At 43.8% G+C, this 23,414-nt stretch overlaps 1 protein-coding gene and 1 non-coding gene across 3 annotated transcripts in view; one reads left to right on the forward strand and one right to left on the reverse strand.

The window, feature by feature from the left end:
* KIAA1549L (KIAA1549 like) overlaps positions 1-23,414 on the reverse strand; it is a 308,458-nt gene that overhangs the window by 186,821 nt on the left and 98,223 nt on the right. The gene's annotated exons all lie outside the window — the stretch shown is intronic.
* Positions 16,283-16,354, forward strand: TRNAE-UUC. Its single transcript has one exon. It is a non-coding gene; the product is annotated as a tRNA-Glu (tRNA).

The raw sequence follows: 23,414 nt of genomic DNA on the forward strand, positions 1-23,414 counted from the left end.
CATTAGCAGACTTCCTACAGGTCAAGGCAGAGTGAAGAATGCAATTTATTTCTGATTGAGTGAAAAATCAATTACTATAGAGACCCATGTAACATTTCTTGATATTCATCATGGGCAGGCTCTGTTGAAAATGCTCAAAGCCAGTTGCTTTCATGGGTCCACAAAGTGTATGATGGCATTATACTGGGTCCAATTTAAAAAAAAATGTGCCAAAGTAAGTCTTGGCTAGAACAAGGCTGAGAATACCTGCTCCATCATCAGTAACCAGATTTCTGTGACATACTTAATCACCAGCAGAAATTGAGTTTTGCAGGTAGCTCCTTGGTTGAGTTATTCACAGATTCTTTTTCTTTTTTTAATCTGGAAAGACCTTGACATTTGAAAGATGTTAAAAGAAATGCTTGACATGGGCAATGATTCAAAGGATAATTTGTACTTCATGAGATGACAAAATAAAAAGCTGTCATGGTGTCTCGCCTATCAAAGATCATTTACTAGCCTTTAATAAAATAAAACATTGTTTGGAGTATAATATCACTTACTATAGAGACAATTAAGATAATGATACAAAGTATAATTTTACACATAAAGTAAATGCATATGTAGTTAATTTTTTTTTTTCAATGAATTGAGTAGCAACACGCCCAGGAGATTCCCTCTGAACCAAATTTGCCAAAATAAAAAATGCCACACGTCTTAAACCAACAGAAACAATAATAAAACCAAGAAAGGTACACTGGAAACCAATTTTAAAAAACATAGATCTTCAAAAGGATGCTGTCTCCATAATGAAAGTTGGCAAGATGACCAAATGCTCCTCTCCCTGGTGTAAGTTTTTCAACGGACAGCTGTGTTAGGATGGAGGGCTCTTACCTGAGCATTGTAAGCACCAAGGCTCCAGTAACAAATTAAGCCTAAATACGGATTGTAAGGTTCAAGATACTGGGCCATGAGTGCCAAAGCAGGAAATCCTGTCTGTGCTGGGCCAATGACAGCTGCCGAAGTCAGGGCGTGCATGAGGAATGGCTTCTGACCCAGGGAGATGAAAAAAGACCCTAAGCATATTGAGTTCAAATAGGAAGGGAAAGTTTATCCTAAACATGGCCCTGATTAGAACAACAGCTTAGTGCCTTCCGAAGGCCAGCAGGAGCATGGCGCACGACCACTTACTTAAAAGATGCAGGAACAAATAAATGATCTAAGCAAGACTGAGCAGTGAAGTGAAGCTACCGCAGTAGACTTACAAACTCGTGGAACTGGGAAAAAAGGAGGGCAAGGCGCTGATATGATGGCACGATACTGCGGTTTATAATGGGAACTAGATATTTGGTCTTCGCCCGCTGTTCCTAGCATAGAGCTTCCGAAACCCTTGGAGTTTCCCAAGTCCCAAGATCAAGGTGTCTGTCCTTATGTTAATGAGATGACTTTGGGATAGCACCTAAGGATGAGAGCTGTCAGGAGAGCCAATGGTGAGATGAAAAGATTGGAACCTACTTCACTGACCTCCTGGGAGGGGGGAAGGGCTAGAGACTCAATCAATCACCACTGGCTGATGATTTAACCAATCATGCCTACCTAATGAAGCCTCCATAAAAACTCAAAGGACAGTATTCCAAGAGCTTCTAGACTGGTGAACCAGAATACTTCCACATGCCACTATGCTTGGCCCCAAACTCCACAAGGACAGAGGCCCCTTTAACCCGCTCTATGTATGTCTTCATCTGGCTGCTGATTTGTATCCTTCAATATTCTTTGTAATAAACTAGTATTCTGGTGAGTAGAGGAGTTCTGTGAGCCTCTCTAGCAGATTAAACCCAAGAAGGGGGTGGTGCAAATTTCTGATTTATAGCCAGTTGGTCAGAAGCACAGGTAACAACCTGGACTTCCAACCCATCTCCGAAGCAGGGAGAGTCTTGGGGACAGAGCCCTTCACCTGTGGAATCTGATGCTATCTCTGGGTGTGCTCAGTCATGTCCCACTCTTTGCAGTCCCATGGACTATAGCCCGTCAGGCTCCTCTGTCCATGGAATATCCCAGGCAAGAACATTGCAGAGGGTTGCCACTCTCTTCTCCAGGGTATCTTCCCCACCCAGGAATCAAACCCACATCTCCTGCATTGCAGGCAGCTTCTTACCATCTGAGCCAGTGTTGAACTGAGTTGAACTGTAGGAAACACAGCTGGTGTCAGAGAATTGCTCGGTGGTACAGGGTAAAACACACACATATTGTAATTAGAGTCAGAATTTTTAAACAGAGTACACACAGAACTACAGAATACCTAATTTATAGCTTTACCACACCAGTTGTTGTTGGTTAGTTGCTAAGTCGTGTCCAACTCTTTTGCAACCCCATGGACTGTAGCCCACCAGGCTCTTTGGTTCATGGGATTTCCCAGGCAAGAACACTGGATTGGGTTGCCATTTTCTTCTCCAGGGGATCTTCCTGGACCAGGGATCAAATCTGTGTCTCCTGCTTGGCAGGCAGATTCTACAACTAGTATTTATAGCACACTCACCTCTTTCAGACACTGTACAGAGCCTTATGTATGGGAAACCTCATTCTTACACCTCTATGGAAAAAATGGCCATGATTCTCATCACAGAGTCAGAATTGACTATAAGTGGTAGACCTGGTGTTAGAACCTAGGCAGAGCCCTTGCTGTTATAAACAGACCACACTGCCTCCAAGGTAGAAGGAACAGCCATAACTGGAAACAGAATGAAGATTCACACTGTGACACATGCATCAAGAAGAAAAAGAGGAAAGTAAATGCGATGATGCTGAGATCACAGAAGGCAGAGGTACAGACTTACCTGGTGGCCCAGTGGTTAAGAATCCACCTTCCAATGCAGGGGATCCACCTTCCACCTGCTCGAGGAACTAAGATCCCACATGCCGCAGAGCAACCGAGCCCGTGCTGCAACTACTGAGCCTGCATGCCACAAATAAGACTCAACACAGCCATGAATAAATGTCAAAAAGAAAAAAGGGCAGCAGTAAAAATGAAGGTCTTTGTGTGAAAGATAATTTCTATGCAGATATCAGCCAACAAAGCTGCAGGGTGAGGCTTGGGGTTGAAGTCAAAGAGAAGTCTGGAGGCTTGCACTCGATAGCCTTCTACACTTGAATTTCAAAGAGAAGATCCACAAGCTCCCACTAAAATTAAGAGGTAGGATTGAAATAATAAGAATCACCTAAACATTCCACCTTTCGTGTTGAGGAAAAGAAAATGATCTGAGAAGGACCCACCCCAAATGAAGCCATATGCAGCCCTCAGAACTTGGACAGTACCTGACCCAGAAGAATATCTTCCACACCAGAGAGCAAGGCTAAATGGCCAAGCTAATTCTTTGGTTGGAAGGACAGCTATCAGAGACGGAGAATGTCTGAGAGCAGAAAACATGTGCCTGTCCTGCTTCCCTGTCTGGATGCTCAGCTGTATGCTCCTTGGATTAAACTCTACCCTCAGAATATAAGTGCCACACCCACCATTCTAGATCAGCTCTTCTCTATAGGTGAATGTATACAACCCCTGAACAGTTTACCCATCCATATCTCCCTCCACAAAGTCATTCCGCTCAAGGCTGGCACATCAGTCTCCTAAAGGGTGCCCCAGAATCTGGGGTCCTCCTGTACAACTTCAGATCCCCTTACAGTATTACAGTGTTGTGCTTCAATCATGTCCGACTCTTTGTGATCCTATGGACTGTAGCCCACCGGGCTCCTCTATCCAGGCAAGAATACTGGAGTGGGTTGCCATGCCCTCCTCCAGAGGATCTCCCCGACCCAAGGATCAAACCCGTATCTCTGGCATCTCCTGCATTGGCAGGTCATTTCTTTACCACTAGCGCCACCTGGGAAGACCCTTGTCCACCCCTCAAATAAGCTATCTGTTACTACTCAACTCACAGGAAAATTTATCCACCCCACTTCTCAGATAAAGGATCTCATATTCTACTTTTTTTTCTGGGGAAAATCTCACATTCTAGAAATAACCTTCATAAACTAGGTTACTTTATGAAATAAAGGCCTTGACTCCCTAACCTGACAAACACACCAGCAAAAGCAAGGGATGGAGGAAGGAGGAATGGAGGGAAGAAAAAGAAGAGGGAGGGAGAGAAGGGGCGACAAGGCAAAGGGAGGGGAGAGGAACAGAAAGAAAAAAGAGGGTAGAGGAGAAGGAACAAGGAAGGCGATTAGGAGAAGGAAGCTGGGTGGTGGTTCATTGCTCTATGGAAATATCAGGGAAACACTGAACATCTAAACTCATCCGTAATAATCAAGTAGAGTTTGTTTCAGTCATGTCAATCCAGTACCAATTTTAAAAACTAGTTTTACAATGTAGCATATTTGAAGAAAACCCTTAGATATATATAATTATTAAATATGTGCCAATAAGGACCTCTGAAATTCAGCACTAACTTTTAATTAATTTCTTTTTTTAAATGGTACAGCATCTCTCTTAGCCTGCTAGAAAGGCTAAGCATATTTATTGTGAAGCATCAGTTTTACACCCACTGGAAAGAAAACAGCAGTGTCCCATTGTTACCATCTCTATTTAACCCAGCTCTATCCCATGGATGGAGGAGCCTGGTAGGCTGCAGTCCATGGGGTTGCTAGGGGTTGGACACGACTGAGCGACTTCACTTTCACTTTTCACTTTCATGCATTGGAGAAGGACATGGCAACCCACTCCAGTATTCTTGCCTGGAGAATCCCAAGGATGGGGGAGCCTGGTGGGCTGCCGTCTATGGGGTCGCACAGAGTCAGATACGACTGAAGTGACTTAGCAGCAGCAGAAGTATTCACAGATCACTATTCAAGAAAAATAATAATACGCAAAAATGGCAAAGAAATAAAATAGAAGTTTCAGTATTCCCAGATGACATGTTTCTATTCCTAGAAAATTCAAGGAAATTTAACCAGAAAATGACTTTCTCAAAATTATGGCTATAAAATAAATCTTCAAAAATCAATAACCTTTGTTTATACTTGTGCCAGAGAGCTTAAAAATAAAAAGTCAGGGGAAAATGCTATTTGCAATAGTAATAGAAAACATTAAATTCTTGAATATTCAATTAACTTGTTATGCATGATGCTTAAAGACAACTGTAAAACTCTGAGAAGAATAAATAAAATTTGAATAAATGGAGTCATGTTCCCTGTTTCAAGGGTAAATTTCCAACTCCTCTGAGAGAAAGGGGAGAAAGCAGGGGACTGGGCATTATAAGGGACATGGGATGAGCCTATGGACTTATGGGAACAGTTAAGAGCACAGATGGTTCAGGTGGTAAAGATGACCACACGTCCTATGCTGTTGTTCAGCCACTGAGTCATCTCTGACTCTGCGCTCTCATAGACTGCATCATGCCAGGCTCCTCTGTCCTTCACTTTCTCCCAAAGTTTGCTCAAATTCATGTCCATTGAGTTGGTGATGCTGTCTAATCATCTCAACCTCTGCCGTCCCCTTCTCCTTTTACCTGCAATCTTTCCCAGCATCTGGGGCTTTACCAATGAGTTGTCTCTTCACATCAAGTGGCCAAAGTATTGGAACTTCAGCTTCAGTCCTTCCAATGAATATTCAGAGTGGATTTCCTTTAGGATGGACTGATTTGATCCTCTTGCAGTTCGAGGGACTCTCAAGAGTCTTCTCCAGCACCACAGTTTGAAAGCATCATTTCTTCCGCGCTCAGCCTTCTTTATGAATCAGCTCTTACATCAGTACATGCTAACACAAATTAATCCAATATCTACTAAAACCTATTGGAATACTTTCTAGAACCAGACAAATGAGTAAAACTCATATGGAGAAATAAGGAATAACAGGCTTTTTTTTTTTTAAATGAGAGTGGATCAATCCTACTGGATTATAAACCATAAAGCCACAGTCATTTAACATTGTATGGAGCTTTATTAAAAACAAGTATTACTGGTCTGACATACACTTCAGAAACATAATTCAGACTATTACAGGAATGTAACAAATTACATATTAGGAGAAATACAAAGTGAAAAAATTACTATTGTTAAGTGTCAACTTAAATAAAAATGATTTGTGGTACCTTAGGTCCTGGTAATACAAAATAAATTTCAAACAGGGCAACAGATTATATATTAGAACTAGCAGAAGTATATTAGAAATGGAAAATGAAGATAAGAAAATGGTCTTACTATTAAAGAAATAAAAGAGAATAGATCAAAGGGTTTGAGAAATAAAAAAAAAAGTAATGTGGAAATATGACAAACGTAACTGATAAAACTTCCACTATTCAAAAGCAGTACATAGAAAGAACGGATATAAATATGCACTAAAAAGCCTAGATTTTATTCATTAAGTGGGCCAGAGGAGATGGTCCACTTAACCCAAAGGAGATCTAAACAGAAGAAAGAAAGGAAAGAAGAGAAATGAACCATCCACAGCCATCACAGCAAGACAAGGTGAAATAACTTTAAGACACAACTGAACACAATAAACTAAAAATGAATACAAATGGGGAAATTCAGTGCTGATGCAGTTATACTGGAAAAAATTAAGTCAGTGATGGTAGATTTAATGAAGTTGGTGATGGTGCCATGTCCTTTTAGTAGCAGCAAAGGCAGATTCCTCCTCCACATGATATCCTAGGAGGTGGCTGGACTTCTGCTGGGGGTGGTCCATGGCTGCCAGGGAACAGAGCCATAAGCACTACAGCCTTGCAAACAGTGGCCATCCCACTGCAGAGTTTGGCAGGGGGCACTAAAAGGACAGGGAGAACAGGAAAACCACCAGCTTTCAAATGGGCCACACAGACTTGGGCAACGAGCATCTTGTCTTTTTAGGGAGTGAAGACCAGAGATTCTTCCCCCAGATTTATGGAGAACTCCTTGTATATATGTGTTCACAGCAGCATTATTCATAAAAGCCAAAAGGTAGAGAAAACCCAACGCAATATCCAAATGGCGACTGGGTAAACAGAGCAAGTCATTATCGATGCAACGGACTATTATTCATCCATAAAAAGGAATGAAGTTCTGATACATGCTACAACGTAGATGAATCCTGCAAACCAATTATGCTAAATTAAAGAAGCCAGTTCACAAAAGACTACATATTGTATGATCCCATTTATTAAAATGTCCAGAATAAGCAAATCCATTGAGACTGAAAACAGACTGGTGGTTGCCTAGGGCTGGGAGTGTTGGGGAAGGGGTGGGGGGAATGACTGCTAATGAGTACAGGGTTTCTTTTTAAAGTAACAAAAATGTTCTAAAATTGTGATGGTTGCATAACTGTGAATATATAAAGTCACTGAATTACACACTTTCAAGGGTGAATTGTATGGTATGTGAATTATGTATCAATAAAGCTGTTTAAAAACCACACATACACACCATTAATAAGAACCTCCCTCCCACCCTGCCTGATAAGCGGATACCTGCAGCCAAATTTGACTTGATTTAGGAAAAGAAGCTAACAGGATATTTCTTGTAGCCCAGTCTTTTGAAGGAAGTTTCTGACTGCTTAACATATTGTAACTTCTAAATGGAAATCTTGGGTAGACTTCTCAGCTCTCTTCTCCCACTCTTGCTTGGTCCTGACAGTCTTATCTTTTCCTCTTTTTTTCTTTTTTCTCTCTTAAAATCTAACTCTCTTTTAAAAGTCTAATTCTCTTTTAAAGTCTAATTCTCTAGCAAAATGGGGCCAGCATTGACTTTTGTTTTCCTGCCCACCAATTCTGCTAAAAACACACTTCTTAATTCAATGTTCAGACCTAAGGCTGTGCTCAGAACAATGGGAGAAAAGGCCTGAGAATCACAAGGATCTCTCTTTTGTACCAGTTTAGCTGAGAGCCTTCTCATATCCCCGACGCTTCTTTCATCTCAGATTTTCTAATTCAACTTTTAAATTTCCCACTGATTTCCCATTCTATTCCTGGCACTTCCGAGGCTTTCTCTTTGGCTCAACCACTTCAAGGACCAGCTTGTCATCTGCGTAGCCCAGACCTCCTGCCCACTGCTGCCTTACTTTTGAGTCGAAGATTTATTTTCACTCTTTGCCAACCTCTCTCAACCTGGAAGCCTCCCAACCCCCTCCTTCAACAAGCCATTTGTAAATCCATATCCTGGCATTTTTTCCTAACCCTGGCCAATCCCAGAGCAGGCAAGGCCAGGTGGCTGCTCCCAGGTGGTCTGTGTATGGCTTGAATGCCCTCTGGCCTTGCTGTAGAGCCTCCCCAGTCACCACAAGGCAGCTGATGGCTCCAACCCCAAGACACCCCCAGCCCCTCCAGACCTCAGCTGGCAAATCCACAGACCTTGGCCATACCTCCTCTCTACCCAAACAAAGACAAAGAGAACAAAGATTTCATAATGTCCACTGTTAAAGAAAACTCTGAAATTCTGCAGATTTGTATATATCCCATATAGGTCTTTTGGGGCTTCCCTGATGGCTCAGCAGTAAAGAATCTGCCTTCAATGCAGAGACATGTGTTTCATCCCTGGGGCGGAAAAGATCCCCTGGAGGAGGGCACAGCAACCTTCTCCAGTATTCTCGCCAGGAGAATCCCATAGACAGAGGAGCCTAGTGGGCTGCAGTCCGTGGGGTCGAAAAGAGTGGGACACAACTGAAGTAACTAAGCATGTGCGCACGCACACACACACACACACACACACACACACACACACACACAGAGGTCTTTAACTGCCTTGGATTCAAATCTAGGCTCTGTCATTTACTGAGTGGCTTTAAGGGACAATCTGCTTGGCCTCTCCAAGTCTCAATTTCTCACTTGTGAAAATGAGGATAATAATATGGTGTGGATTAAAATGAGACAGTTCCAGTAAAGGGCTTGAGATTGTGGTCATTCTATGAGTCCCCATAAAGCAAAATAATGGATTACTGTTTTTCTGGATAACAGAAAAAAATCAGATGGGAAACATGCCATTACTCTCTGTGACCAGTCATTCAGAGGACGGAAGTGGAGGATTCTGCCCGCCTGCCCCTGTTGCTATGCAGGCTTCTGGAGGCGGAGCCCATCAGCTAGGGAAAATCTGCTCCTTGTGGTTATCACAGCTCTGCAAAGCCTGAAAAACCTCTTTCTCTCTGTTCCTCCCCTCAACCAGTCCAGGCCAATCTGTGTTCTTCCCAAAACAAAACTGCAATCCCTGCAAGACACAGCTTTGCAGAAAACCTTGCCCAGGCTGGGGCTATAAAGTCAGCTGTGCCAGTCAGACTGGAACAAAACTTGCCTCTCTCAGAGCCCCGCTGCCGTGGGGACTGCAGGTTCAATACCGTGTCATCAGTGAGTTCAAGGTCAGAGGAATCTGTGAGCTGCTAAAGACAATGACTTTAATGTTGTTGGAGATTTTTTCCCTTCCGTGCTCTTTTACAGTAGGGAGGTGAATCCCAGAGAAAAACACAAGCCTTGCCCTTCTCTGGGACACGCCAACACCCTCTCTGGCTGGACCCTGGCCCATTGTCCAAATGTGGCCTGCTCGGCTGACCTGTATTTCGCTGATTTCCAAACCACAATCTACTTTAGCGAAGCAAGGGCTCTGTGCCCCTTGGGCTACTCCCTGGGTCCCTGAACAGAGACGACGCTGGAAGACATTCCTGCAGTGACACATGTGTGCACATGTTTGTGCAAATATTTATAACGTACCTATCGTGGGTCCGGCACTGTGCTGGGTGAGAAGGATATAAAAACAAGCAACCCAGTCCTGTGAGGAGCTCGCAGTCCTGGGGGTGTGGGAGGCAGCAGGCAACCGACAACCCTGCGAGGGGAGGATGTGCTCGGGTGGAGCAAGCAACCTAAAGGGACTGAATGAAATAAGAACGGCTCCCCTGGCCCCCAGTGGTTCCCAAAGCAAGGGGCACCTTAATGAAGCTCAAAAAGTGAGTACTTGGCCAAAGAGAATTATGTGCAAAGGGATGTGCCTGTGCACATATGTGTGCCTGTGTGTGTGTGAGTGTCCCTGGGCACCCTTCCCAGGCACACTCCACCACAAGTTATTCATCATCATGGTGCCTTTCTAAAACCCCACATTAAACAGCTTCCATCTTGAAATTTATTGTGTTCCATCCCATTGGGCAGAAGGTCAGAGAGAACATTTGTGTGAGTCATAGCTCGCTGGATTTCTACATCTTGTTAAATGTACGTTCTCTCTTTGTGAGGTGTCAGAGGCAGACGGCCTGTCTCCCTCCTCAGCGTTCCTAAAGTGAGGGGGCCATTCCACCCAGTGGACGCCTTTCCTCCCCTTGGGCTCAGGTCCCACTGAGGAGGTTCCTCCAGAGAGGGAGCTGCCTGGGCTCCTCTCAGCTGACACAGCTCCGGCGTCCCACTGCCTTTGACCTGGTTGCCCACCTGAGCTGCTAGAACTTCAGTCTTCCAGTTTACTGGCTTGAGATCTGGAATCTGCATTCATTCATTCATTCACTCGGTCATTTATTCATTGAGCTCCCACTCTGTGGCGAGCACTATTCCAGGGGCTGGGAATACAGAATTGAACCAGGCATACCAGTCTACGCTCATGCAATCTGCATTCAAATGGAAAAGAGAGATCTCAGAGAAGCAAGCAAGTAACCAAGCAAGGAAATAAATGAGAGGCTTTTATGTGGTGATAAATTCTAGGAAAAAGCAAAAGATAAAACAGGGTAAAGCATCTCAAAGTGACATTGGGAGAAGTTATTTTTCATCGGTGCACAAGAAAGGCCTCACAGGCGACATCTGAGCTGAGACCCGAACAATGAGAAGGAAGCAGCCACACAGAGATGCAAGGGAGGGGTGAGAGTGGGAAGGGGAGGTGCCAGCAGCCCATTGTATGGAGTCTGGATTTCATTCTAAGTACAATGGGAATTCATTGGAGAGTTTGAAGCAAAAGGGTGACAGGACCTGACTCACAGTTTTTAAAAGATTACTGCATCAAAACTGTTCAGGATTTTATTATTATTATTGAAGGATAATTGCTTTAAAGAATTTTGTTGTTCTCTGTCAAACCTCAGCAAAATCAGTCACAGGCAAACACTCTCTTCCAACAACACAAGAGAAGACTCTACACATGGACATCACCAGATGGTCAACACCGAAATCAGATTGAGTATATTCTTTGCAGCCAAAGATGGAGAAGCTCTATACAGTCAGCAAAAACAAGACCGGGAGCTGACTGTGGCTCAGATTCTGAACTCCTTATTGCCAAATTCAGACTTAAATTGAAGAAAATGGGGAAAACCACTGGATCATTCAGGTATGACCTAAATCAAATCCCTTATGATTATACAGTGGAAGTGAGAAATAGATTTAAGGGAATAGATTTGATAGACAGAGTGCCTGATGAATTATGGATGGAGGTTCATGACATTGTATGGGAGACAGGGATCAAAACCATCCCCATGGAAAAGAAATGCAAAAAAGCAAAATGGCTGTCTGGGGAGGCCTTACAAATAGCTGTGAAAAGAAGAGAAGCGAAAAGAATAGGAGAAAGAGAAAGATATAAGCATCTGAATGTAGAGTTCCAGAGAATAGCAAGGAGAGATAAGAAAGCCTTCCTCAGTGATCAATGCAAAGAAAAAGAGGAAAACAACAGAATGGGAAAGACTAGAGATCTCTTCAAGAAAATTAGAGATACCAAGGGAACATTTCATGCAAAGATGGGATCAATAAAGGACAGAAATGGTATGGACCTAACAGAAGCAGAAGATATTAAGAAGAGGTGGCAAGAATACACAGAAGAACTGTACAAAAAAGAGCTTCATGACCAAGATAATCATGATGGTGTGGTCACTCACCTAAAGCCAAACATCCTGGAATGTGAAGTCAAATGGGCCTTAGAAAGCATCACTATGAACAAAGCTAGTGGAGGTGATGGAATTCCAGTTGAGCTCTTTCAAATCCTGAAAGATGATGCTGTGAAAGGGCTGCACTCAATATGCCAGCGAATTTGGAAACCTCGGCAGTGGTCACAGGACTGGAAAAGATCAATTTTCATTCCAATCCCAAAGAAAGGTAATGCCAAAGAATGCTCAAACTACCGCACAATTGCACTCATCTCACATGCTGGTAAAGTAATGCTCAAAATTCTCCAAGCCAGACTTCAGCAATACGTGAACTGTGAACTTCCTGATGTTCAAGCTGGTTTTAGAAAAGGCAGAGGAACCAGAGATCAACTTGCCAACATCCACTGGATCATCAAAAAAGCAAGAGAGTTCCAGAAAAACATCTATTTCTGCTTTACTGACTACACCAAAGCCTTTGACTGTGTGGATCACAATAAACTGTGGAAAATTCTGAAAGAGATGGGAATACCAGACCACCTGATATGCCTCTTGAGAAACCTATATGCAGGTTAGGGAGCAACAGTTAGAACTGGACATGGAACAGACTGATTCCAAATAGGAAAAGGAATATGTCAAGGCTGTATATTGTCACCCTGCTTATTTAACTTCTAGGCAGAGTTCATCATGAGAAGCTCTGGACTGGAAGAAGCACAAGCTGGAATCAAGATTGCCGGGAGAAATATCAATCACCTCAGATATGCAGATGACACCACCCTTATGGCAGAAAGTGAAGAAGAGCTAAAAAGCCTCTTGATGAAAGTGAAAGAGGAGAGTGAAAAAGTTGGCTTAAAGCTCAACATTCAGAAAACTAAGATCATGGCATCTGGTTCCATCACTTCATGGGAAATAGATGGGGAAACAGTGGAAACAGTGTCAGACTTAATTTTTCTGGGCTCCAAAATCACTGCAGATGGTGATTGCAGCCATGAAATTAAAAGAGGCTTACTCCTTGGAAGGAAAGTTGTGACCAACCTAGATAGCATATTGAAAAGCAGAGACATTACTTTGCCAACAAAGGTCCATCTAGTCAAGGCTATGGTTTTTCCAGTGGTCATGTATGGATGTGAGAGTTGGACTGTGAAGAAAGCTGAGTGCCAAAGAATTGATGCTTTTGAACTGTGGTGTTGGAGAAGACTCTTGAGAGTCCTTTGGACTGCAAGGAGATCCAACCAGTCCATCCTAAAGGAGATCAGTCCTGGATGTTCATTGGAAGGACTCATGCTGAAGCTGAAACTCCAATACTTTGGCCATCTCATGTGAAGAGTTGATGCACTGGAAAAGATTCTGATGCTGGGAGGGACTGGGGGCAGGAAGAGAAGGAAACGACAGAGGATGAGATGGCTGGATGGCATCACCAACTTGATGGACATGAGTTTGAATGAACTCTGGGAGTTGGTGATGGACAGGGAGGCCTGGTGTGCTGTGATTCATGGGGTCGCAGAGAGTCGGACAGGACTGAGACTGAACTCAACTGAACTGAACTGATACATATATCCCCTCCCTTTTGACCCTCCCTCCCAACTCCCTCCCCATCCCACTCCTCTAGGTTGATACAGAGGATTCTGGCCCTAAAGCATCTACCTGTTCCTCCTTTTCTTGGATAATCTCCCTGAACCTGACTTTTGGTTTACTAACTCTGAGGATCTCTCCAGTCCGACAGCTAGCCCCAACATCTCTGCTCCCCAGAGTGGGAGATGGGGGTTAGCCTTCTCGATGAAGGCACACCCCCATTCATTCCTCTAAATGCCTTATTCCCTCATCAGCATGGTCTATGTGCTTATGAGCCCAGAAGAAAGTTCTCTTTCAACAAAACTGCAGACTCTCATTCCCTTTAAAGCCGCCAGCCTGACAGCTTGCCAATCTCAGCTCAGTAGTAGATTTCCTGAATGGCATTTATACTTGCCATCTCTGACACAGGCTGTCACTCTGGCCAGATTTAAAAAAAATGTTTGGGTGATCTGTAGAAAAGCTCCTCAACCAGGGGTAGACACATGTGGGGACTCTGGGAAGGTTCCAGACATGTCTCAGCCCACTCTAGATGTAGGGGATCACAACCTGGGGAGGGGAGGGTGGGGGAGCATAGAAGCTCTACTCTTTTTAAAGTTCTCTAGACAAATTCTGACATATATCTCTGCTTAAAAGCCACTAAACTGCAGAGATGTAGCCTATATTTAAGCTCACCACTGCAAATTGTTATTATGAACAAGGCTAATATGCATCCATACACTAAGTCACAGAATCAGAAGAGGCAAAACTGTCTCCTGCCTATGTGGATCGGGGCTATGTCAGGAAGAAGAGGAGGTGAGGAATGATGGGTTAGTGAGTAAATGGAGCCCTGATTCTCGGCTCAGAAAATCACTTCAGAAGAATGAGATGCATGTGTTTTTTCACCATCATAGTTTTCAATGTTCACAGCTCCACAGCAGCAAACAGCAAATCCACACACACAGGGATTTCAACACCACATGTCCTGAAGATGCATATTCTGCCTGGCTTCCAATTCCCTTGGCTATTTCCCCTGTAAATGTAAAATCTCGCAGTCCTCTTTAAGTTAAAAAAAAAAAAAAAGTCTACAGCACCAAATACTTCAAATTCCCACACCATTTCTCACACTAGAGCATGTACGGTGATTACAGACCCCAACACCCCCAGTCTGGAAAAAGCAAGACCAAAACAAACAGCAGCAATTTGGGCAAGTATTTCCTGAGCCCATATTATGTGCCAGCTTCTATTAAATACACTCTACGTATGTTGTTTCATCTACCGATCCAACCTCCTCATTGCAGTGGTGACTGTCATTACCTTTCTTATACAATTGAGCAAACCAGGAAGCCAGAGAGGGCAAAGGGCTTCCCCAAGGCACAGGGCTCCTGCTTGACTGAAGCACTGAACACAGATTTGAGTCTAAATCGGGTGCACTTTCACTCTTTTAGTAAAGAATCGTGGACTGAAAGATGACTCAGTTTTGCATCCCTGCCTTCAAGTTGTTCATAGAGGACTGATGAGCAATGTAAACAGGTATATGACTAGGGTTTTGACTGTGATCAGCACTAAATGGAGCTTTCCTGATGACTCAGATGGTAAAGAATCTGCCTGCAATGCAGGAGACATGGGTTCAATCCTTGGGTCAGGAAGATCCCCTGGAGAAGGTAATAGCAACCCACTCCGGTATTCTTGCCTGGAGAATTCCATGGACAGAGGAGACGGGCAGGCTACAGTCCATGGGGCAGCAAATTGTCAGACACATCTGAGCAACTAACTACACACTAGCGCTACGTGGTAAAACATATGCAGTCTGGAACCAAGCAAGTTCAATTCAGGACAAATTTAAGTCTCCACAAACAAGATGACATCTTAGTTAGGACTTCCCAAGAGGAGATAAGACTTAACCAGAGGAGAAGCTAGGAAAAATGACTGTATGCAGAGATTATATAACCAGCCAAGAATGGGGAACGGGGAACATGTTCGAGGAATGGGGGCCAAACCATATGATTAGAAAGGAGCACGGGCACAAAACCAACCGGGGGGTGAGGTTAGAATGCCACCACCAGTTCTTTAGGCAAAGAGGACCACAAAACATTGACACCCAAAGTGACAAAACAGGGGCCTTGAGGAGACAACTCTACCCTGGTCACTTTCAACTACCGACAGTTTCTCTCTCCGATGCTCCTTCACACCTGCTTTCTCTCTCCCTTCTTTCAATGCTGGGATGATTCTCAAGCACCTAAGACTTGTCGTGGGCATCAGTGCCTCCAGGAAGCATGCATCCCCCGTTCTCCTGAGATTGGTGCCCCTCCTGCGTGCTTCTCCATACTGAATACTGATATTAAACCTTCTGTTTGCTTCCTGTCCTTCCCACTAGATGGAAGCTCCTTGAACCACAGTTACTCATCTTTGGTTTCCCCTAATTCTTGATTTCTTGGCATGTAATAGATGCTTAATAAAGGCTTGGTGGGTTAAAGTGAATAAGCATCAAAGAAGCCCCCAACAGATACTACAACCACAGCCGTGCAAGTCTGAACTATAGGTGCAGTTAACTCACTTGTTCTTTCGTTCTCCCAAAAGAGATTTTTTTGTGGCCTTATTTTATACCCTGCACTATGCTTCAAGTTTGGTAATTACAGTGTGTCTGTCTCCAAAGGCAGCCCCTACTCCTGGTCATGTGATAGGACTTTAAGTCCCTAAATACCAGCTCCCACAGAGCCTCATGAGCCTAAGTCCAGCCTTTTGGGGAGTAAAGTGTTATTACCAAGTCCAAGGAAAGTCCTGCTTCTCAACCTGGGAACACAGCCCAGCAGGTAGCAGAGCATGGGAGGAAATGGGTGAAGCCACAACTAACCACAGCAAACCATTCGAAGGCACCCACTTTACCGATCAGATGTTACAGTATGGGGAACCTGGATATACTATGAACTATGGTGCAGAATATGCACAGAATTTTAAAATTAAAAGTAACAGACTTGAGGGAGTTCCCTGGTGGTCCAGTGGTTAAGACTTGGTGCTTTCACTGCCATGGCCCAGGTTCAATCCCTAGTCAGGGAACTAAGATCCTGCAAGCCACACACAGTGTGGCCAAAAAAAAGAAAGAGAGAGACTTGAAAGAAATATTTGACATGCAGTTAGCAACTATTCTGGTCTGTCCCCACTGACCCCTCCAGAGTCTGAGATCCCTCTCCCATGTCCGAGGGGTGTGTGGCAGAGACCCTGGCTCTCTTCCTTAATGTCAATTTCCTTTTCTCCCCTGGCGTTGAACACTCTGCTTTTAACTGGGTACACGGTCCCTGGAATTACATTTTCCAGTCTCCTTTGTGTGGCCATATGACTAAGATTTGGTCAATTAAATGTAGGTGGAATTGCTGTCCCTCCCAGGAAGTGTCTTTAAAGGGAAGCAGTATCCTGTCTTTGTCTTTCTTTTTCCTGCTGAAAGGAACGTAGACAGGAGGCAGAGAGCTCAAGCAGCCACGCTGGGTCCCAAGGTGGTCCCCTGAGGACATCAGAACAGCAGGATGCAAGAGGCCTGCATGCCAGCTCTGGGCTACCTAACTCCTGACTGTTTACAAAAGAGAACGAAGCCATGAACATTTAAGCCACAGTCTGGTTGCTTTCACAAAAATGTTGAAGAGACTCTGATAAGGAATCTAAGGACTTCCAGACTCACAGAAAGTTGAACCCAGGAAGGACCTCAGAAAGTTGGCCCCCTGTTCCTTGCTACCAGAGCCCATGGCAGATCTGCACCTGCCTAGCCCCCTGGGAGGGCTGACAGACTGCTGCTGGGAGTTAACATAAGAAAGCAGATGGAAAATTTCCTTCTCTCTGCAGGCGGTAAGGAGACTCCCTCTTAGAGAGCTTCTGCTGATGGGAGAAGGCTTTGCTGAGCTCCCCGGGCTAGAAGTTGTATCTTCAAAGCTGAATGAGCCATTAAAGAAAGAGGAAAGTTGATCTGTACCAGTGAGCATCAAGTGCTGGAGAAGGGGAGGGGAGAATCTGGGATGAAGGGACTAAAGAAAGGGGAATAGAAAGGGCAACTGAGTTGAAAGAATAACACCCATCCTGTAGAACTACCTAAGCAAGCCACCAACTTTCATGAAGTCCCCCAAAGCTGCAAAATGCTTGGCATGATTGCATGACTTATAGAACCAACGTAGTGGCTGTTTGCCGCCAAAGGTGCCAGCTGGGGGAGAATCTGAGATGGCCCACCAAGCTGCAGGTGCCAGACGTGGAGACCCTGGGATCATGAATAAGTATGTTCAAAGAAGTTTATAAAGAGCTTTCGGGGAATTCCCTGAGGGTCCAGTGGTTAGGACTCCAGGCTTCGACTGCAGGGGGCCAGGGTTCAATCGCTGGTCAGGAAACTAAGATCCCACAAGCAAGGCAGTGTGGCCACAAATAAAATTAAATAAATTAAAAGGGCTTTCAGCTTCCCTAAGCCATGAAAATTTGAGGGTGGTGGTGGTGGTGGTAGTGGTGTTCAAAGACATTTCCCCCAGAATGCAAGAAACCTACTGAAGCACTTGTGTTACCATGGACACCAGAATAAAGCACCACATCCCCCAGCAGCATTATGCTCAGTCACTATCCCCTCCAGCAGCCACTAGCCCTGCCCTCTTCTTCCTGAGCCAGAATCTTGAGTGGAAATGGAACTCTAGCATTAAAAATTTCATTCAGAGACCCAGAATAGTCAAAACAATCAATTTTTTTAAAAACCCAGAGAACTCACACTTCTTGATTTCAAAACTCACCACAAAGCTATAATAATCAAGCCTGGGATACTGACACAAGGATAGAATTAAAGATCAATGGAATAGACTTAGAGTCCAGAAATAAACCCTTACATTTATGATCAATTGAGTTTTTACAAGGGTTCCAAGACCATGGAGGGAAAAGAATGTCATTTCAACAAACAGTATACTGGGACAGCTGGATAGTCACATGTAAAAGAATGAAGTTGGACCCCCATCTAATTTCACATACAAAAATTTAATTCAAGATACATCACCAAGGACTCCCCCTGATGGTCCAGCGGCTAAGATGCCACACTCCCAATGCAGGGGGTCCAGGTTCAATCCCTGGTCAACGAACTATTAATAGATCCCACACGCCGCAACTAAGAGTTTGCATGCCACAACTAAAGAGCCACAAAGAAGATCAAAGATCCTTTGTTTTACAGCTAAGACCTGACACAGCAAGTAAAATACATAAATAAATATTTTTAAAGTACATAATCAATCTCAATGTAAGAGCATCAACTGTAAAACTCTTAGAAGAAAATATAGGACTAAAACTAACACCAAAAGTGCAAGCCACAGAAGAAAAAACCAGGTAAACTGAACTTCATCAAAATTAAAAACATTTATGCTTCAGAGAATATCATCAAGAAAGCGGAAAAAAAAACAGAGAATAGGAGAAAATGTTTGCAAATTTTATATCTGATGATATGTAATGTAGATCCAGAATATATAAAGAACCTTTACAATGCAACAATAAAAAGACAAATCAATTTTAAAATGAAGGAAGGAATAATAAGGAGGTACTTCATATATCTATTAGAATGGCAAAAATCCAAAACATTGACATCATCCAATGCTAGTGTGGACATGGAACAATAGGCACTCTCACATTGCTGGTGGGAATGCAAAATGGTGCAGCCACTTTGGAAGATCAAATATGAAAAGGCTATATACTATACAATTATAACTACATGACATTCCAGAAGGGGCAAAAACTATGGGGATAGTAAAAAGATGAGTGATTGCCAGGAGTTGGGGGGGGCAGGAGGGAGGGCAGGAGGGATGAGCAGGAGCATAATGGGCTTTTAGGACAGTGACATCATTCTGTACGATAAACACTGTAATGATGACTACATGTTACTATACATCTGTCAAAACCCACAGAATGTACAACACCAAGAGTGAACCCTACCCTAAACTACAGACTTTGGGTGACAACAACGTGTTAATGCAGGCTCAACAGCCACTCTGGTGCAGGATGTCGACAGTTGGGGAAGCTATGCATGTACAGGGGTGGGGGGTGGATAAGAACTCTCCTACTTTCCACTCAGCTTTGCTGTGAACTTAATACCTGTCCAAAAAAATCTATTTAAAAGAAATGCCAGTGGGCATTGGATTTGAACTGTCATTTCTCTAATGATGACATACAAATGGTCAATAAGCATATGATAAAACACTCTACATGAGCCACCACTAGGGTAATGCAGATCAAAACCACAAGAAGATATCTATTCACATCCACTAGGATGGCTACAATAAAAAAGACAGACAATAGCAAGTGTTGCTGACGATGTGGAGACATTGGGATCCTCATAAACTGCTGGTGGGATTGTTAAAAAAAAAAAATGGTGTTTTTGGAAACTTTAGGAAAACAGATTGGCAGGTCTTCAAATGAATAAACGGAGTTACCATATGACCCAGCATTTCCACTTATAGAGAGAATTGAAAACAGATCTCCACACAAAAATTTGCACATGGGGACTTCCACTGGTATTCAGTAGTTGAGAACCTACCTTGCAGTGCAGAGGACATGGGTTCAATCCCTGATTAGGGAACTAAGATGCCACATGCCGTGGAGCAACTAAGCCCATGCCCCACAACTACTGAGCTCAAGCACCACAACTAGAAAGTCGGTGTGCCACAACAAAAGATCCCACACGACACAATGAAGATCCCATGTGATCCTGTGTGCCACAACTAAGACCCAAGAGAGCCAAGTAAGTACACAAATAAATAACTTTTTAAAACTTGCATATGAATATTCATAGCGGCATTAATCACAATTGCCAAAAAGTGAAAACAACCCAATTCATCATTCGATGAATGGATAAACAACATTATATACACATATAGAATATTAATCAGCAACAAAAAAGCAACGGAGTTCTGATACTTGCTGAAACACAGATAAACCTTGAAAATGTCATGCTAAGCAAAAGAAGTCACGCATAAGAGGCCACAGAGTGTATGATTCCACTCACATGAAAGGTCCAGAAGAGGCAAATCCACAGAAACAGAAAGTGGTGGCTGCCAAGGCCTGGGAGGAAGGGGGGATATGCGTGACTGCTAATGTGGACCGAGCTTATTTGGGGTGTGATGAAAACTTTGTAAAATGAGCGAGTGTCGATGGTTGAACAACTCTGTGAATACATAAAACCCACTGAGTTGTACACCATAAATGGGAGAATGTTATGACATGCAAATTATATCTCAATAAAGCTCTTATTTAAGAAACAAAAACAAACCAAGAACTCCACTGGAGGCTCATGTCTGCCCAGACCCAAGCCATCCCAGAGCACATCACTGCTCCCTCCTTCAGCACTTGCTGCTTCTACCTTCCTGGGGACATTTAAACAACTATTAATATTTGTTGACATTTCTACAACATTTGAGAAAGAAAATAAGCTCAGCATCTTCATCTCACCCAGGATCAGGGAGCAATAAAGTATACTCACGGAAATTACGATGGCACAGAAATCAGCATTAAGATCATGCAATGCCATATTTTAGCAGAGAAGAGTTCATTACAGTATATATATTTAAAGCAGTGCTGAGAATGCTAATCAACACTCAGAAAATTTAATCTTCTCACTGCGTACATGATGCCTTCTCCCAAGTTTTATTCACCCATCTCACTCACCAGCGCCTAAAAGAGGAACAACAGAAAGGATACCAAAGGAGAACAAGCTCCCTGGCAACGTGCGGGACGGTGACAGACCCGAGCCCACAGGCAAGCCCCAGGTCTGGGCAGCTGCCCGGCAACACGCTTGGCCAGGATTGGGGAACTCCCCATAACTACAATGGACAGGGAGGCCTGGCGTGCTGCGATTCATGGGGTCACAGAGTCGGAGACGACTCAGCGACTGAACTGAACTGATGTGCATGAGCGTTGCTCAGTCACTCAGTCATGTCTGACTTTTTGCGACGCCATGGACTGTAGCCCACCAGGTTGTCCATAGCATTCTCCTACCAAGAATACTGGAGTGGGTTGCCATTTCCTCCTCCAGAGGAACTTCCCGACCCAGGTCTTGAACCCGCATGTCCTGTGTTTCCTGCCTTGCAGGCACGTGCTTTACCATTGAGCCACCGGGGAAGCCCCCATAACTACAGTGAACTGAAACGGATTTCTTTTTGAATTTTTTCAAAATGTGTGACACTCTTAGAGATCATTGGAGCTAGTCTGGAATATCAATAGCTACACGAAAATCTCAGCGCTCTGCAAACTCCTGACAAGAGGAAAATATGAAAATGTATACTCCTGTGAAACTTCCCCCTAACGCGCTAAAATCAGCAGTTCTCTTTGAAGAGCCAAGTGTAATACTCGCCAATCGATCTGTTTTAGGATCCAAATGGCTCTGCTCAAACTGCTATAGCCCCACTGGAAGAAAAAAGCTTTGGCACTTACAAATGATCAAAAACTCCCTGCTATTTATAATGATGGAGAAATGTCACTGAGAATTTAATGTTTTGTCAGTGGAAAAACGTGGCTGTCTGGAGAAGGCTGTAGATACATCCAGGGAATTAATCACAGTGTGGCTGTGAACACTCAGTACCCTACTAGTCCAAGGGAGTGCAAAAGACAACTTTTTTGTTTGGGATTTTTCTTTTTCCTTTTGTACTACAGAATTTTTCACCTTCTCTTGCACCTGGACTCTGGAATGGTATGACACAAGCAAGTCAGACCCCAGGTGTAACACCTTGCTCGCCGCAGAGGGCCATGTTTGTTTTCCCTCTGCCCTCTCCAAATAAAACTGGCATCTCTCAACTTACAGTACAGTTTGATTAAAGTTGATCCAGAAACAAACAAACAAAATGGAATTTACTATGCTGCCCAGACAGAGAAGCAATAAAGAAATGCACGCCGGGAAGGGTAAATTTGGAATTAACAGATATACACTAGTTTATAAAGAAAACAACAAGTGCCTATTGCATAGCATAGGGAACTATATTCAGTATCTCATAGTAGTCTATAATGGAAAGGAATCAAGGGCACCAAGGGCAGGAAAACGTTGATGTCCCAGCCCAATCAATCAGGCAGAGAGAGAATCCTCCTGTCCTCCCTGTATGTGCTCCATTCAGGCTCTCAACAGATGCAAGATGCACCCCTCTCACCCCGCACTGCGGCAGCTTTACCCACTTCACTAACCCAACGTTAACCTCTTTTAGAAGCATCCTCATAGGCAGACCCAGATCTAAGCATCCCCTGATCCAGTCAAATCTGACACAGAATATTAACTATCAGCCAATGAAAAAATAAAAGAAAAAGGCTAAGCATTTTTCAGTACATATTGGTATAAAAGAAAACAGACCTTCTGCTTTCTTCATATTAGCTTACAAATTTATGATCCACTCACTCAACAATGTTTACTAAGCTCCTACTGTGTGCCGAGTACAGTCTATGGGGCTGCAAAGAGTCGGACAAGACTGGGTGACTGAACAACAACGCTAGGTGCCGGTCAGGGTGCCAGCTGCTGATAACTCAGCAGAGAACAAGTTCAAGCTCCCGGCACTCACAGGCCAATAGAGGGGACAGATGTGTCCATAGGAGCTATGACATTTAACACATATGACTATGTGCTCAAAGTCCTAAATGGGTCCTGCGTGCAGGGATGGGAACACACAGCAGGGACCCCTGACCTAGGTTCTGGGGTCAGGGAATGCTTCCTACAGGAGGTGACGGTGAAGGAAGACAAAAAAGTCAAAAGGCGGGTTGAGGGTGGCAGGTAGGGGAGGGATGTTCCAGGCAAGGAGAACACCTGGGGCCAAAGACTGGAGTTCAGAGATGTATAGCATGTTCTGAGACTTCTTAGATCTTCAAGAAGTTCAGTAGAGCTGGATCAAAGACCTGGGGGTGAACGAAGAGGCAAGACAGGAAACCTGGACTGTATCCTCAGAGCATCACGGAAATCCCAGGCAGCCAAATCAAGGTGGAGCGAGACACAAAGAAGATCAAGGATGGGCTAGCAAGACGTGCTAAGAAGCCTGGACTTTATCCTGGGGCCATCAAGAGCCATCGAGGGGTTTTAAAAAGGAAAGTGATATAAGCAGGTGTGCATCTGGAAAATCACTCTGTCCACAGTGAGAATGAATTCAAA

This window comes from Capra hircus, chromosome 15 (assembly GCF_001704415.2).
Source record: "Capra hircus breed San Clemente chromosome 15, ASM170441v1, whole genome shotgun sequence".
NCBI lineage: Eukaryota > Metazoa > Chordata > Mammalia > Artiodactyla > Bovidae > Capra > Capra hircus.